Genomic DNA, 16545 nt, shown 5'->3' with positions numbered 1-16545 from the left:
ACATTAACTCATCTAGATATTTGCCTAGTTCTACAACAGGCCTCATAAAAAGCAGTAGCGAAATCAGTACAAACTCAAATTTCATACAATGACTTGTTTATACTGATCTATGTACCATACACTGAAATGTAAGTACAATATTTATATTCCAATCAATTTATTTTATAGTTATATGGTAAAAATAAGAAAGTAAGCAATTTTTCAGTATTAATGTGCTGTGACACTTTTGTATTTTTATGTCTGATTTTGTAAGCAAGTAGTTTTTAAGTTAAGTGAAACTTGGGGTACTCAAGACAAATCAGACTCCTGAAAGGGGTACAGTAGTCTGGAAAGGTTGAGAACCACTGACTTATATTATCTTCACCTGGAGTTGTATTTTTTCTTTTCCTAATGGCTGCATTAAGCCCCTGTGTACTAAAAATTTTGTTAAACACACCATCAGTATATTCTCTCTAGCCATTTAATAATTCAGTTATCTTCAATAAAAATCCTTCCCACCCCCCATTACATTCATTGTTTTGATTCACACCACTACTGACTTTTGGAATTCTTTTTCTAAAATGTCTGCCTTTTCTAAGTTGGAGACCTCAATTTAATTGATTACAGTATGACCCGATATATATTTACTTTTACTTTGAATTCCATTCATTCTTTGACTTACTTATATATATCTGAATTTTTGTAAAATTTTTCATAGACATTTCTCCAACTATTTTTGGGGTCTTTTTGCTAATCTTTTGTGCCACCACCTTGCATCTTTTATAATTCATTGTATGTTTTGTTTGCTTATATGCCTTATTTTTTTCCTTGATTGCTAATTTGCAATCCTCATTCCCCCAGGGAACTGGATTTCTAAATTGAAAGCAATCTGACATTTTGTAGACAGATCAACTGCTGCTAGAATTCCTTTTATTACATTGTTATAGAATTTTCCTTGGTTGTCACTTGTACAGCTACTGCATAAATATTCATCACTTGAAAAGGCCCCAATCACCTTCTTGAAAATTACAGCTAAGAACTCTTTTTGTGGTTTTTTGATATTTTTTCAGTGTTGGTACTTAGTAAGCATAGGGAAGTGATCACTTGCCATTCTGTCTGTTACTAGCTATATTAATTGCTACAATTCCCAGATCCAGAACAGAAAAGGATCCATCTACTTAATTAAATCTAGTAGGTTCTCCTGTATTCAATATTACTAGGTTATCCATATCAGTACATTGTTCTGAGCATTTAGGTCAGTTGTCTTACTTCCCCTCATTATGACTATTAATATCTCTGGAAATTATGAATGGGTTTTTGAAATTATTAATTTGTCTAGTTCTAAAATAACTCATTTTAACATTATAAATCTGTAGATGTGTTTTTGTTCTACATGGGAATCTCAAGAGCATTATATTCAAAACTTAGTTTCTGTGCATCCATTTTGATGTACCTAAATCCCTTATATACACACACACAGAGACCCCCTGCCCCTCCTCCTCTGGTGTTCTCTCAATCCCCCCAGAATATACCATATCCTGGTAGATTGAACAAAAGTTTACTTATTAGCCATGTTTCTTGCACACTGTAGTGGGGCCGATTGGCCGCCCACAGACCCGGAGGGGGAGGAGCCCCTCATTGAACCCTGGTGGGCGGAGCCATGCCACGCTCAACCTTCCCGCTGGAAGTCAGTGGGCGGGACCGGAAGTATAAAAGGCGGCCACCAGAGGAACCAGATGCCTCCTGTGAACTCCCAAGCTGGGAGGCCACTGCAGAGCCTGAGGGAACCGAGGACTGGCCAGGACCGCCAGGGCCATTTACGGACCCAAGCACAGAGGAGCTGCACAACCTGACAGAGGCCTTCTTCCCCGATGACCAGGATGACCCTTTACAGAGCCAGGTACACCCTGAGGGGGAGTTGGGAAGTGGCCCAGGGGTAGCCGACCCCGGTCTGGCTGCAATGCTGACAGCAAGTGAGTAAGCGTGTTGCCGTCAGGATCCCCGCTGACCCAGTGGGCCGGGATGCAGTGGAGTGGTTGGGCCTGAGTCCCGTCCCCCCCGGCACCCCAATCCGTGGGTTGGCCCTCCACCAGATCTAGGAGGCCCGACTGTTTGCTGCTCAGCCTGAGCTCTCAGACTCTCTACTGCCCTGCCCCGATCAAGGGCCTGGGCTAACTGACTGTTTGCTGCCCAGCCTGAGCATAGGCCTGAGCGTGAGACTCTTTGCTGCCCCGTCCCAACCAGGGGCTGGGGCTCCATAACTGTGTTTATTTTTCGGCCCTGACCACAAGCCTGAGCTAAAGTCTCCCATCGCCCCGCTGATTCCCCATGTCAGGCGACACCCCGGAGACATAGTGGGGCTGATTGGCCGCCACAGACCTGGAGCCGCCCCCCTTAAGGGACTACATACACATATAACATTACTTTTTTTCCATTTCAAAGATGGCTTTCTTAAATTCCTGTCCATGCATTATTAAACTATGTGCTTTCCAGCTAAGGATTGTTAAAACAATGTTATTTAAGATGTAGTATTGCCTTCATTTAAAATTGCATGAATGCGGTCTATGGAGAGGTTGTCTATCTTTAGATATTTTTCTGCTGCTTTTGCTATGGTTTAATCTTTTCAGTTTTTTCCTCTGTCTGCAAGGTCAGTTAATTATTTTATAATGAATGCTATAAACTTCTCTTTACCTAAAAGCAATACATCGTCTCCCATTCCTCTCATATTCTTCTCTCTGACCAGAGATGTGGGCTGCTGCCCCTGTATATTTTATCTTTTACTTTTGTCCCTTTTTTTTTCTATTTTTTTTTTCAGTGGGTACCTCCACATATGATACTTTTTGAATAATTTTATGTTTTTGTATTTCTCTAGCTCGTTCTGCTACTGCACAACCTTTATATGCTGCAATGTGCTTTCCCACGTAATTATGGCATTTAGGTTCTATTCCTTCTACACTGTTCCCATATGAGCAGTTCCCTCCACATGTACAGCACCTCATTGTTCCCTTACAGATAGCTGCCTCATGTCCAAGCCTTTGACAGTTTTGGTACCTCATAGGGAGTGGGGACTATAAAGGTTTAACCCAGAAAGATTGATACGCCATTTGGATCCTACCCGGAAGTGTCCCGCCTTTAAGTGTTACGGGTACAGCCAGATGGACAGTTTTCTCCCTCTCTCCTACTAAGTTGTCATTTAACAAAGAATAGTTTATTTTTACCTGTACTCTTTTTGATATCATCCTCAGCCAATCCTAGGGGCACACCATACATAACCCATCTTACTTCCATCAGGAATTTAGGCAGTTGACACGTGACCTACATTTCCCCTAAGGTTCTAGTTTTAAGAAGCTGTCAGCTTGCTCCTTATGTGTATATTCTATCAATAGATCTCCACCCTGCATTCTTTTAGCTCTTTGTATGTCACCAACACTTTGCTTTATCCATTTTGCCATTTTCAGGGGGTAACATCTCCTGTTTTCACATCTTCTGTCACTCATTTGACAATTATGAAATGTTGGCTTTTCTCCTGGTTCTCATTTCTATGCATTCCTTCTTCAAATCCTCATATATTTACTCTTTTCTTCTTTTTCCTGACTTGAGACCATTCCTTATACCAGGAGTGGTGGAAAGTCCCTAAAAGTGGAGGGGTCACTGATGCCCGAACCATGGCCCTGCCCCCATGCCACCCTTCTCCCTGAGACCGCGCTCCTGCACCACCCCTTCTCCCTGAGCTCCTCTCCACCCCCTCCTCCCCATCACTCACCCTTACGGCCGGTAAGTGGGGGGCCATGGCCTGCTTGCCCCCCTGTTCTGGCACCCCTGCCTTATGCCCTACTTCTTCTCCTTCATAGTTCAAGGTAACTTTCTTTCCCCCACTGTCTGCAGTCCACAGCTCAGCCTCACTGTCTTCAGCCAGACATCAGCTGGGCCTGAACTGGTGCGTCATCTGAGATAATTATGCTCAGCCCGTGCCAATCAACTAGGGCCCAGCCAATCTGCAAGCAGGGGCCTAACCAGGTGACTCCAAGACAGGTATATAGGCTCATTATGGAAGCAACCACTTCAGTCTGCACAATGTTGCTACCTTAGTGGGAGAACTCCCATCTGCCTGGTAATTTTGACAGACTGCCCCAGCCTGTGCCGGCTCCGTCTCCAGCTCCAACTGGCCCCAGCTATCCTGACACGTGTCTCACCTTGAGCCATAGGAAACTGAACCTATGTTCCTGACTCAGAAATTACCAGAAACTCACTTGTCAGCACTGAGAGCCTCAGAACAAAAGGCCTGCAGTTCTTCAGCAGGGAGTTCAGCAACGTCAGCAGGCCCCTGTGGAGCCCCATCCGCAGCCTGACGCCCGGGGGCCACGTGTTTCTGATGAGTGAGGTGAAAGGAATGTGACACTGCTGTGGGTGTAGGTTGACCAGATAGTAAGTATGAAAAATCAGTATGGGGGTGGGGGGTAATAGGCACTTATAAGAAAAAGCCCCAAATATCAGGACTGTCCCTATAAAATCAGGACAGCTGGTCGCCCTCTGTGGGTGGCCCATGTAACCCAGGCCAACAGGCTTGGGGACTGCTGTTTTTGCCCAGCACTGAGGTGAACTAGGGTGACCAGGAGGTTCCTGAAGTGTGGCTAGCTGTTCTAGCCAGTCTAGGAGAGGACAGCATCCAGACAGGCTGAACCCATGGAGTTACCAAGTAATTGCCTTCTCAGGGGGAGGGGCTTTGGGGGCCTTTCAACCCATTACTATTGTTACAGCAGTGCCCAGGGTCTCTGAGGGAGAACAGGTCCCCATTGTGCTAAGCACTGCATATACACATAGTAAGAAACAGACCCTGTTCTGCAGGGCTGGCCTTAGGGAAAATGGTGCTCTGGGTGAACTTGTATTTTGGCGCGTCTGGCCCCCATGGGTGTGGTGCCCCCCCATTGCTCCTGGCCCCTGTGGGTGTCCCCCATTGCCCTGGCCCCCATGGGCTCCTCAGGCTCCCCACTCCCCCTTTGCCCATAACCCGTGCACTGTGCCCCCACCCCTGCACACACCCCCGCACCCACTTTGGGAAACTGACCTGGATGCACGGAGCAGCTGGCATTGCTGCACACTCCCTCCCCTTGAATGCTGCTCCTCCGTGCACCTCTAGATGCTGGGGGTGGGGGAGCAAGGGGAGTGACGTCAGGGCATCCTGCATCCAGATCACTTTCCTCTCCTGGGCTGTGTAAAGAGAGGATAGGAGAGCAGCCACCCAAGTGGGGAAAGTGACCTGGACACATGGAGCACTTGGTGTTGCTCCTTGCTCCCTGCCCCTACAGCTCCCTAGAGAACCATGGAGGAACATTGGGGTGAGGAGCTGTCACCGCTTGCCTCTCTCCCACGCATGTTCCTCTGCTGGGAGGAAGCGGGGAGAAATCTGGGTGCCCCCCCCCCCATGGCACTCCCCTTCCTGCTGGTAGCAGCTTCTGACTCTACACCGACAGTGCACACCTGTTGACCATGGCGCCCTTGGGTGGCTCACCCCTAAGGCCGGCCCTGCTCTGAAGAGCTTGCAATCTAAACAGACAAGGCAGACAAAGGGTGGGAGAAAGGAAGTACTATCCCCATTTTTAGATGGGGAACTGAAGCACATAGAGTAACAAGTAACATGCTCGAAGTCACATGGGAAGTCTGTAACACAGTCAAGAAGAGACCCTAGATCTCCTGTGCCCTACTCCGGTGCCATAACTATAAGATCATCAGAGGCAGAAAGACTGGCTCCTTGTGCTATGCCATTGGTCTCCTTCCTGTCTGCCAACATGGTTCCCTCAAAAGCTTTATTACCACAGGCGAGGACTCTGAAGGAAGTAATGATGCTTGAAGTAGCATTAACAGTATTGCCGTTAACTCCTAATCAAATATCTGAGAGGCCAGTGGGGGATAATGCCATGGTAACTGCTTGGTCTCTGGCTATTCCCTGCCCACAAACCCTCAAATAACCAGCTCCTCAGAATGCACTCACAGCCGGACTTCTGCCTGGGATCCCTGCGTTCTGCTACTTTCTGGGCCTTCACACAGATTGGTGTGTGCCTGTCACAGGGTGACTGGCCCCTTTAAGAGGTTATGAGTGCAGCCCCACCTGTGCCTCACTCAGCTCTACTTCCCAGGTGGGGAACATTATCACTGTCACATGACAGGTTGGTCATGGAGCTTCTCTTTTACCAGACCCAGTGGTAAAAGAGAAGCTTCCAGAAGGCTAAAGAAGGAGAGGAGAGGGTAGCCAGCTTGTACGAGGCCTGCTGACCTCTCCCAGCCCAGGGGAGATCGGACAGAGTAGAAAGGGGCCAGCTTGGAGAAGCTGACGGAGGGCTGCAGCTGGCTTGAGTTACCAGTACAGGGTCTGAGAAGGAGAGCTGAGGGACTCCTGATCTGAAACCTGTGTGAGTTATCCCTACTGACCCCAGAAGGAAGGGAACAAAGGTTGGACTTGACTAATTTGACATACTGTGAGAGACTTAACAAATGAGACCCCTCACAGGGGAAATCTCAGTTTAAAATATTCTGGCCTGGGAGTGGCTTCTTACAAGAGGCAGACAAGGGACATGGAGGGCAGCGCACCTCCACGCTGTGCTATGGAGGATGTCGGAGAGATGGCTGCCTGTCACAGCACCCGTAGCTGAGCTTCTGCTGGATCCCAGGGAAGGACGAACAATATCGCGGAGGCAGCACTCCCCTGTCCCACACGCCCAGGGGGAGTTCCAGACGAGCTGGGCTCCTTCCGCTCACATAAATGGAGGGGACAATTTCAGCCCTTGAGATTTTTCTGTACTTGTGTGACTCTGAAAGGGTCTCTGTGCCCCACTGAAATAGACTCTCTGTGTGCATGATGGGGCAGGGGACATGTCTCAGTGCACAAGGGTTTGACTTGCAGTTCTAGCTGGGCTCAGGCTCCTGAAGCCCCTGTCTTTGCACCACATGATGAATTATGAACAGCTCCACCAAGGGAAAAGTGGAATTGGGGAAAGTTAATTAATTCCCCCCTCCATCAACTGAAATCTCTGTGACCCCCTTATTTCCCAATTGGAGCATGTTGGGGGTGCTGCTTCAGGCGCCTCATACAAGGGACAGCTCCCAGAGCGGGGGAGGGAGTGGAGGCTCCGGACATAAGATGTCTCCTCATGCCGAATGCCCCACCTGAGCCTTCCAAGAGTCAGATTTGTTTTTGTTCTTGGCAAGTTTTTCCTCTGGGACAAATATCAGGTCTAGAAGCAGCTCAAAAAGGCTATTTGGAGAGGCTCCAGCTTTGAATGCCGAGGTACTCCAGGCTCTCCCATGACTGCAGAAGCTGCAGTCGCTGAAGGGAGCGTGTAAAGGGTCTCTTGACTAGTAGCAGTTCCTATAGAGGGTAGACAGGCAGACGAGCATCCAGTGGGCGAAGGAGGAAGCAGCCTGAGACAGCACCTGATACACAACAAAAGGCTGTAATGTGCATTCCTCCAGTGCTAGCCTCATCCCTCAAATCAGTGGTTAAACGGTGTGGGACCCCAGCTGAAGAAGCCGGCTTTTACCTGTGGGTTTTTCTGCTTAGTTTCACTTGCTCATTAAAACTGGCACTGAGGGTTGAGCTTAACTGTGCCAGGCCAACGGCAGGGAGCTGTGGAGGTCTTGGGAGGAGGGGGGCGAGTCCCCTATAAATAACACATGAATAATGGTAGGGGTGGCTTTTTTGCCATGGCGACCAGTAACTGTTACCGTATTGCCAACCCCAAGTGTTCAAAAGTCATGAGTCAAGCCCTCAGAAACCATGAGACTTTAAAAAGAATAAAGTTGGATTCTTTATATTTGCCCTTTGATTTTTGAGCCCTTTCAAGCTTTTTCTCTATAGCCATGAGCTTTAGAAACTTTTTCTTTTCAATGCTCGCTGAGATTCTCATATAGTCCTTTAACTTCAGGAGCTGGGGGTTTAAAAAGACCACCAAATATTGCAAAACTCATGATAAAATCATCAGAGTTGGCAACTCCGCCGAGTGATTCTATTCTACACCATTTTGCAATGGCTAGACAACACTTGACTCCTTCGGTTCCCATAGAGCATTCCTATTACCTCCAGTAGATGGCAGCAGTGTCCTTTCAAAGGTCTCTTCACCTAGGTAAATTAGCCACTCCTGTTTTCCGCTGAAGGTTCATGCATGAGGTTGAATACCCCTCTCTTTCCTTGGATCAGGGTGTATCACTTATAAATTAATGGAGATAGGCTATCTCCTAGAACTGGAAGGGACCTTGAAAGGTCATCAAGTCCATCCCCCTGCCTTCACTAGCAGGACCAAGTACTGATTTTGCCCCAGATCCCTAAGTGGCCCCCTCAAGGATTGAACTCACAACCCTGGGTTTAACAGGCCAATGCTCAAACCACTGAGCTATCCCTCACTTCCATGAGTGCTCTCAATCCTGTGTTATGCTGTTTACAAGTCATCCACAGACACAGTGTGGTCACTCGATTTACCCCCAGTATGTGGTATCAAATTGTCAGTCACTGACACAATGTTGTGGTGCAAAGATTAAAACGTTGCTATGTTGAGATAGGGTGAGTTTGTCCTGTGAGCGGCTCACAGTGTTACAGCACTTAGCCCATTGTGGGTGTTAGTGGAACAGATGTAATGATAAAGGAAAAGGCTTTCTTAGGTATAAAATACCCAATCAAGAGTAGACTATAGGCTTTGAAGCAGCTGAGGCACATACCCAGACCAGTTGTGTCTACAAAACAGGTGCCAAACAAGCTACCCTCTCCTTTTGCAATAACTCCCCTGTTGTGCTGATATAATACACTGGCTTAGTGCACACAGTTATGTTGCCTCCTAATCAGCGGGCCCAGCCAGGATCCCAGGAAGCCTCTTACTTACAGCTAGAGCTGGTTGAAACTTGGAATTTCCATTAGCCAGGACTAGGAGTGCTGACATTTCAAATTGTTTTGCCTTTGTTCCGAATCAGAAGGAAAGCAGATATTTTTGAAATTTCCTGTGAAATTGAATGTCTGAAAATGTTGGGTTTTGGACCATTTTTTGTTCTGGAATTTAAAAAAAATTGTTTTGAATTTTTGTTATGGCTTTTTTCCTTGTTACATATTTACAATATTCCATGGCCTGTCAGTAGTAGCAGTGTATAATATGACATAATAGTTGAAATATTCTAGTTTTATTTTATTTTTAGCGCTTTTATTTTGATGCTTTTTGCAGTCTGACCACTTCATTACAACACAAACAGGAGACTGCTCAGGGAGGGATGGGGAGTGGGAAGATATGTCAACCAGGACCAAGTAGCAGCTGCTTTTAATGATTTTACAAATAAAATAAAATAGGTCAACTATTATGTCATATTATGACATGTCAGTAGTAGTAATGAATATTCTTTTGTTTCAAAATATTTTTTTAATGAGGGAATTTTCTTTGAAACAGACATATTTTTGGGAACATTTTAGTTTTGACAACCTTTGCATTTTTCATTGAAAAAATACTTTCCATGAAAAATTTCTCAGCAGTTCTACTCGCAGCTAAAGGAGAGGTCACAGGAGAAGAGCTTGTACTTATGGTGGAGAAGCTCCTGGGTTCAATCCAGCTGATGATGGGTTGTACGTAACAGCAGGATGGATAAATTCTAATGAACCTAAGGGTGTATCATATTGGTGTGGAATATTAGTCGTACAGGCTCAACATGATTTAATCATCAGTAAAAAGGACGAGAGCATTTTAGTGAGGTCCTCGCTGTTCATTTATGAACATGGTGCTAAACATGATGAGATAGCAGTTTGGCCTATTAACAAATGTACAGTACAAATTAAGATAGCCATTGCATTCATAACTAAATTAATAAACTCACTATCTCCCTAGAGATAATGCCTTCTGTTATTTATTTTATTAATTTATATAGGGCCCTCCACACAGGCACTACTGTTATACAAATCGTAATAGCATGCCAAAAACTAACATTCTGCGTGCAAGATGTGCATTCTATGTAAGCACCCAAAAGTGAGGGGCGGGTGTTATCAGCAAGGTAGTGGGACCAGTGAGATACATGGTAGAGGTAAAAGGGAAAAATATATTGACTTTCTATTACAAGATTGGAAAAAGGCATTGAAACTGGTGAGCATGCAATTAATCTATCTATCTCGGGTACTTATATGGGCCCCATGACTTTAGAACTTCACAGTCTTTAATGGATTTATTCTCCCAATCCCACTCTGAGGTACGGCAATGCTGTTGTCCCCACAGCTGGGGAACCAAGGTACAGAGGATAACATTTTTCAAAAACACTTCAGTGACTTAGAAACCTAAGTGCCGTTGAAAGTCAATAAGACTTAGGTTCCTGAGTACCTAAGTCACTTTGGAAAATATTAGCCTGAGAGTGAGAGACTAGGGGCCAGTTTATTAAAGATATTTAGTCACCTAATGATGCAGATAGGCATCTAGTGAGAGTTAGGTGCCTAGGCACTTTTGAAAATTCCACTAGGGCCCAGATTTTCAAAGGGATTTTTTTCTCCCTAACCACTGTCAGGTAGGGCTTATTGTATGCCCTGAAACATGAGGATTTATATCATTTCTAAAAATATATCTATATTGTCTATCTAATAGTGTAACTGAATTATTGAAAAGCCTCTTTTCTCCCCTCACGTGGCCTCCTTTAATTTTACTCTCCCTCTGTTATTTGCTATTCAACTCTGAAGCATTTTGAGAAATGGGGGGGTCTGAAGAAGTCTATATGGAATGAAGTTGTGGTGTGCATTATTCTGAGGCTCTTATACATAAAATACACTTACTGATTTCCCCAGTTAAAGGCTTTTGTTAGCTCCCGAGGAGTACAATGTGGGGAGTGTCAGAAAAGGTCCATTTCCCCCACAAGACTGTCTGCTGAGGGGCTCCTGGGTCACAGGAGGTACAGTGCCTGTTGGCAGAGGGCACCCTATACCATAACTCTCATCAGGTCTGACACACAACTTGCCCCAAGTCCCTGTTGCCATATTCTGTATCTAAAAGATGTCGTGTAAGGTGTCACATGCAAATTGATAACACACTGGTCATCAATATTATTGTTTGGTGTGTATATGGGTGGTGTACAAAGAATTATAGGTGTGTGCTGGAATTATGTTCCTCAGATGTAGGGTTACCATACGTCCGGATTTTCCTGGACATGTCCAGCTTTTTGGGACTCAAATCCCCATCCGGGGGGAAATCCCAAAAAGCCCGAACATGTCCGGGAAAATCCGGCGCCGCTGGGTGCTGGGTGGCCGGGGGTCCGGGGCCGGCGGTGCTGTGGGGCCGGGGGCTTACCTGCTTCCTGCTTCAGGCTTCCCGCGAATCAAATGTTCGCGGGAAGCAGGGGAGGGGGCGGAGTTGGGGCGGGGACTTTGGGGAAGGGGTGGAGTTGGGGCGGGGCCCTGGGTGGGGCTGGGGGCAGGGCTGGGGCCCCGTGGAGTGTCCTCTTTTTGGACACTCAAAATATAGTAACCCTACTCAGATGTGTTTGGCAGACAGTGCCTAGACACAGCCTGTCCTAGACAAAGGAAAGTTGTTTCACAGGCTGCACTGTGTCTGCAATGTAAATTAAGCAAGGAGTAACCTAAGACAATGAAAAGCACATTTACATGCAAGGTAAACAAAGCCATCAGGCAAACAAGTGGGGGAAGAGAACCACTTAACCATCTCGATGGGAGATGGAGACCACACCCCCAGGAAGCCTTCCTGCCTCTTGAAACAGGGTCAATAAATTTTGGGAAAATACATGCAGAGGCAAAAAGTCATTTTATCATCCTTCACCTGAGGAGACCAAGAAACCAAATGCTTTGCCTTCGGTGTTGGATCCTGGCTAAAGGCTGGCCAGCCATGCTGGAAGAAGGACTGTGGTGAGAAAACTACTTTGAACAAAAGACTAGTTGTTAAGTTAGATTTTAATCTTAGAAGCATATTTTGTATGTTTGTAACTATTTGTGATGGGGTGTACAAACCCCACACTGGTGAAGCGAGGGCTAAGGCGTTGCTCTGGACACAGGAGGCCATATCCCACTGTCCCTGCTGGGGATGCTCACAGTGGAGGGAGAGCTTGGAAGAAAGCAGCTGTGCTCAGTCTAGGTGGACAGAGCAGGAGAGCAGTTTGGTATTGCTTGCAGCATCCTGCAGAAAAGCTGCTGAGCCCAGGCCTTATGGTCAAGCTGCCACAGACCCTTCAACCGCTGAGGATGATGAGCCACTGCAGATCGAGGGAGCCCCTCTGGAGAGTGACCCAAGCGAGCTCCAAGGTGGACCCCAAGGCAGACCAGTGGCACCAGCAGAGGAACTGAAGCTGAGGTAGGAAGTGGCCCAGGGAGCAGGTGTAGGGACGTCCGCCCCCGAGGGCCGCACATTTTGGATTTTTGTTTCTTTGGGCTCTGGGTTGGAACCTAGTGGAGCATGGAGGGCCCAGGTTGCCCTGCCCCTGGTCACTGACTCTCACCATGGGATGATACAGCCATTGACTCCAGCTGTGAGGAGAAGCAACCATTGTCTCTCACCCTGGGTGACAGTCTGGACCAGTGGTTTTCAATCTATTTACCAGTGTGGGCCGCATATGTGGCCCACAATGTGTTACGTGGGCTGCATCCAATACTACCTCTATGGCCCTGAGGATGTCACATGGGCCACAGCTCTGTGCTGATTGGGCCGCAAGTGGCCTGCGGGCTGCAGATTGAGAACCACTGGTCTGGAGTATCACCACTAGGTGGTACTGCCGACCTTGGACTAAAAACTCTCTTTGACACCATCTCTATCCCTATTCCTTCTACTTGGTATCGCTTAAATCTAGGTTCTATTGTTAATAAACTTGTCTTACTTTTACAAAATGGCCTCTGTGTTTTATATTAAACTAAAGGGTAAATCCTCAGCAAATCTAGCAGGATGGTGGGTTTTCTGTCGCTTGGGAGTCAGTGAACTCAGTAACTACTGTGAGAGTCCAGTGAGAGGGACTAGGCACTACGGGGTGACTGTTTTGGGAAGACGCGACTGGAGGGGAGTTGGTGTCACCCTGCAAGGAGTAACCAGGCTAGTGGAAGCCAGGGTGAGACCATTGTGCTATGGGCATGCTACAGGTGGCAGGGCTCTGAGCCAAAGCTGCACAGCACAGAATTAGCCACGATTACAGGGCAGGTGCTGAGATACCCCCTTATTCCACCATCTGATGGAAACAACAAGCTGTACATATTTTACTTCCCTCCCACAATTGTCTAAAGAACTTTTAGCTTTTGCAGACGACTTGTTAACCTTGTGGTGAGGTGGCTTTTTTTTTTTTTTTTTTTTTCAAAATCCATGAACGCACTCCCTGCCTTTCAGCTGCTGGCACTTTGTGTGCAATGGTGGTCCCTTTCTGATGGGATTTTAAGTACACACAGCTCATGAGGGGAACTAATAATGAGACCTATTTGGTGTTGGTCTACTTCCTAGTGACACATGGACCCATTCAAAAAACACACTTGGCCTGAGTCTCATTTACACTTAGGCCTCTTTGCGCTACTCTGGCAGTGAAAAGGGGCCTTTCGGGGGAATAGGTTATATTTATATGTTTTGTAACAGAGCAGGATATGTCTGTATCAAACTCTGAACTCCATCTTGGATTGTAACCTTCATTTTGAAGTGTAACCTCCACTTTGGATTAGAATATCTGTTTTGTATTAGGGGTTTGGCTCCTAGTTGATTGCTCTGTGATGGCTTCTCAGCCAGTCAAACTAGGGTTATCAGCTTGGATTGTCTCTCAACCACTGGCCCATTGCCATGGGATAATGGACTCTCTCCACAGAAGCCTGTCTGGGGGAAAGGGCTGAAATTTCTGAGCTGGAGCACATAGGCCAAAAGGGACAGAGATTGTATTTAAGTGGTGGTGGGGAGTGAATATGAGCAAGAGGACCAGACCACCACCAAACACAAGAAGAAGGCAGGAAGCGCTGCTTAGCCTATGGACACTGACCAAACCAGGACTTACTGAAGGGGTTAGCTCAGAACGGGGGTTGTGTTAATCGTTTTGTTGTTCTTCACAGGTCTAGAACTCTCTAGGGCTTTCAGGAATAAAGTGTCTGACCTTAAGATAGTCCTTTACTAAGTCTGTGCTCCCGCCATGTTGTCCCTGAAGAGTTTAACTAGAAAACAGAGCTCCCGTAGCCAGGCAGACTCTGGGGAAAATATATCTAAGCAACTGGGAGTTTGGAAGCAGTGGTTTAAGGTGGCTGGACTGTGGAGTCCCATGACCCAAGAAGGGTGTTGGACACAAGGTCTGCACTGGGAATGTGCCCGAGAGACCCAAAGGTAGGAACAGTGATCAGCCACTTCCCAGACCCAGCAGGCTTAGCAGCATAGGGGACCCAGCAGCTGGGTCCACTTACAACACACTGGAGTCCTTCCAGTGGAGGACTGCACCTGGAAGACCTTTGTACTGCTAGAATGGTACAAAGGGACCTTAGTATAAATGAGAATCAGGTCTAATATGTGTGGCAGTCTGTGAGATCCCCCCCAGACTGAGTGGGAATATGTGGACTGAAGTGAGAGGAAGAGGTCCAGTGATTAGGGCATTGGCCTAGAAGTTGGGAGACCTGGGTTAAAGTTCCTGTTCCACCATAGAAGTCTGGTGTGACCTTGGGGAAAGTCACTTAGCCTCTCTGTGCCTCAGTTCCCCATCTGGGGATAATAGCATTGCCCTGTCTCGCATGGGTGTTCTGAGGATAAATATATTGAAGACTGGGAGACACTCAGATACTATGGCAATGGGGGGTGGAGGGGGTCATGTAAGTAGCTAAGATATCTGGGACAGAGAACTCCTCTCTCACAACCAGAAATGCCCTGTGAGCAGGGTGAAAGCCCTTTGGCTTGCCCAGAGATGGAAGCAGTGTATGTCTCCACCACAATCAGAAGAGTGACTGCAGCATGTGTAGACACACGCAACCTAGCGTCGATATGTCTAGCTTGAACAATGATAGCAGTGAAGCTGTGGCAGTGTGGGCTAGCTGCTTGAGTGCTTACACCGGATCTCAGATACAGTTGTACAGTGCGTGCTTCTGTGGCCTCACTGCTATTATTATTTGAGCTAGCTAGATCAAAGCTAGCTTGCTTACATCTACATGTGCTGCAGTCACACTTCTGATTGCAGTGGAGACATAACCTGCATTGTACCTGTTCTAGGGTGTACCTTTCACTATAATAAGTTCCACAAACAATCTAAATAAAGCAAGGCCAAGATGAGGCTGCTAAACTTACTTGCTAAACTTGGAAACAATCTGACCAGAATAGATAGCAATGTTTAAATGATAGGTTGTTTAGGATAACTGACATCATATACTGTGGTTAACATACTGGGGAAACTATATTTACTTTACCTCTTAGAAACTTGACATTTAACAAATTGCTAACCAAACAAACTTAAGCGGAGGTTTGTATGGCTATCCTTGGCATACAAAGGGTTAATCATTCATAGACGTTTTTATGGTCTTGTATTTCATTGCTATGAACATTGATGATACCCTGTATTACTGCGGAAGTTAATCTCATAAAATGTAATTACATAATATACTATGAACAAAGGACACCATAAATTCTAATGCCATGCACTATCACTCTGAAAATGACATAGTGAAAATAAGTGTGATTCCCTATTGCAGTAAAACAGTCTCAAAGCAACTTGATCTGAAGAAGGAAAGAATTTGTAAAAGATCAAACACATCTTTCTCGGCTCCTCATTCTCCTACCTTTTCCCAGGCTGCCTTTTATGCTTGGGATAGTCTTCCATTGCCTGCGTATCAATCAGCCACCCTCTCTTGGTTCAAATTCCTCTCATCAATCACCGTTCTTCTCAGAGGCATTTCAACAATACAGAATAATGTGAGCTTCCTTTTTGGTGGGTTAAGTTGTGCTGTTTCTTCCCCACACAGTAAGAGCAACAACATTCTTTCAACTGAACATGACTTGTTTTAGATTAAGGACAACAGCAATACGAAAGTACAAAAGTAAAGTTTTTAGGAGAGAGCACTGTTTGTTTGTCTTATCTGCAACAACTCTGAGAACAAAATGGCTGCTGGCTCTGCACATAGGCTAAGGGGATCTACAAAGGGACTCATGTGCCTAAGTCCAACATTTAAGCACCACTGAGATCCTTGACTCCCCTGTTCAGCTGCATCTGCCTAACTCTGTTGGCACCTAAATTCCTTAGGCACCTCAGTTTCCACAGTTGCACATGCGCCAAACTGTCCTGATTCTGCTGATCAGCTCAGCATCCTATCTCATGTTTAAGCCCCGCCATGGGATTCATAAACTAGGTGTGGAACTTGATCTGGTACATGTGCTCAGTCACTGGGCTCTGCAAAAAAAAAAAAACAACTGGGAGCAAATGTATGTTTCCTAATATAGCCAATAGCCTGGTGGTTAGCACACCACCCTTAGGGTTACCATACGTCCGGTTTTTCCTGGACATGTCCGGCTTTTCAGCAATCAAACCCCCGTCTGGGGGGAATTGCCAAAAAGCCGAACATGTCCGGGAAAAATACCGGCCGGGCACTTCCTCTCCCGCGGCTGCTCTGCTCCTCCCCGGACTCAGACT

This window comes from Terrapene carolina, unplaced genomic scaffold (genome assembly GCF_002925995.2).
Source record: "Terrapene carolina triunguis isolate 2854851 unplaced genomic scaffold, T_m_triunguis-2.0 Scaffold85, whole genome shotgun sequence".
NCBI classification, from domain to species: Eukaryota; Metazoa; Chordata; order Testudines; family Emydidae; genus Terrapene; species Terrapene triunguis.
Note: the sequence above shows the minus strand (reverse complement) of the source record.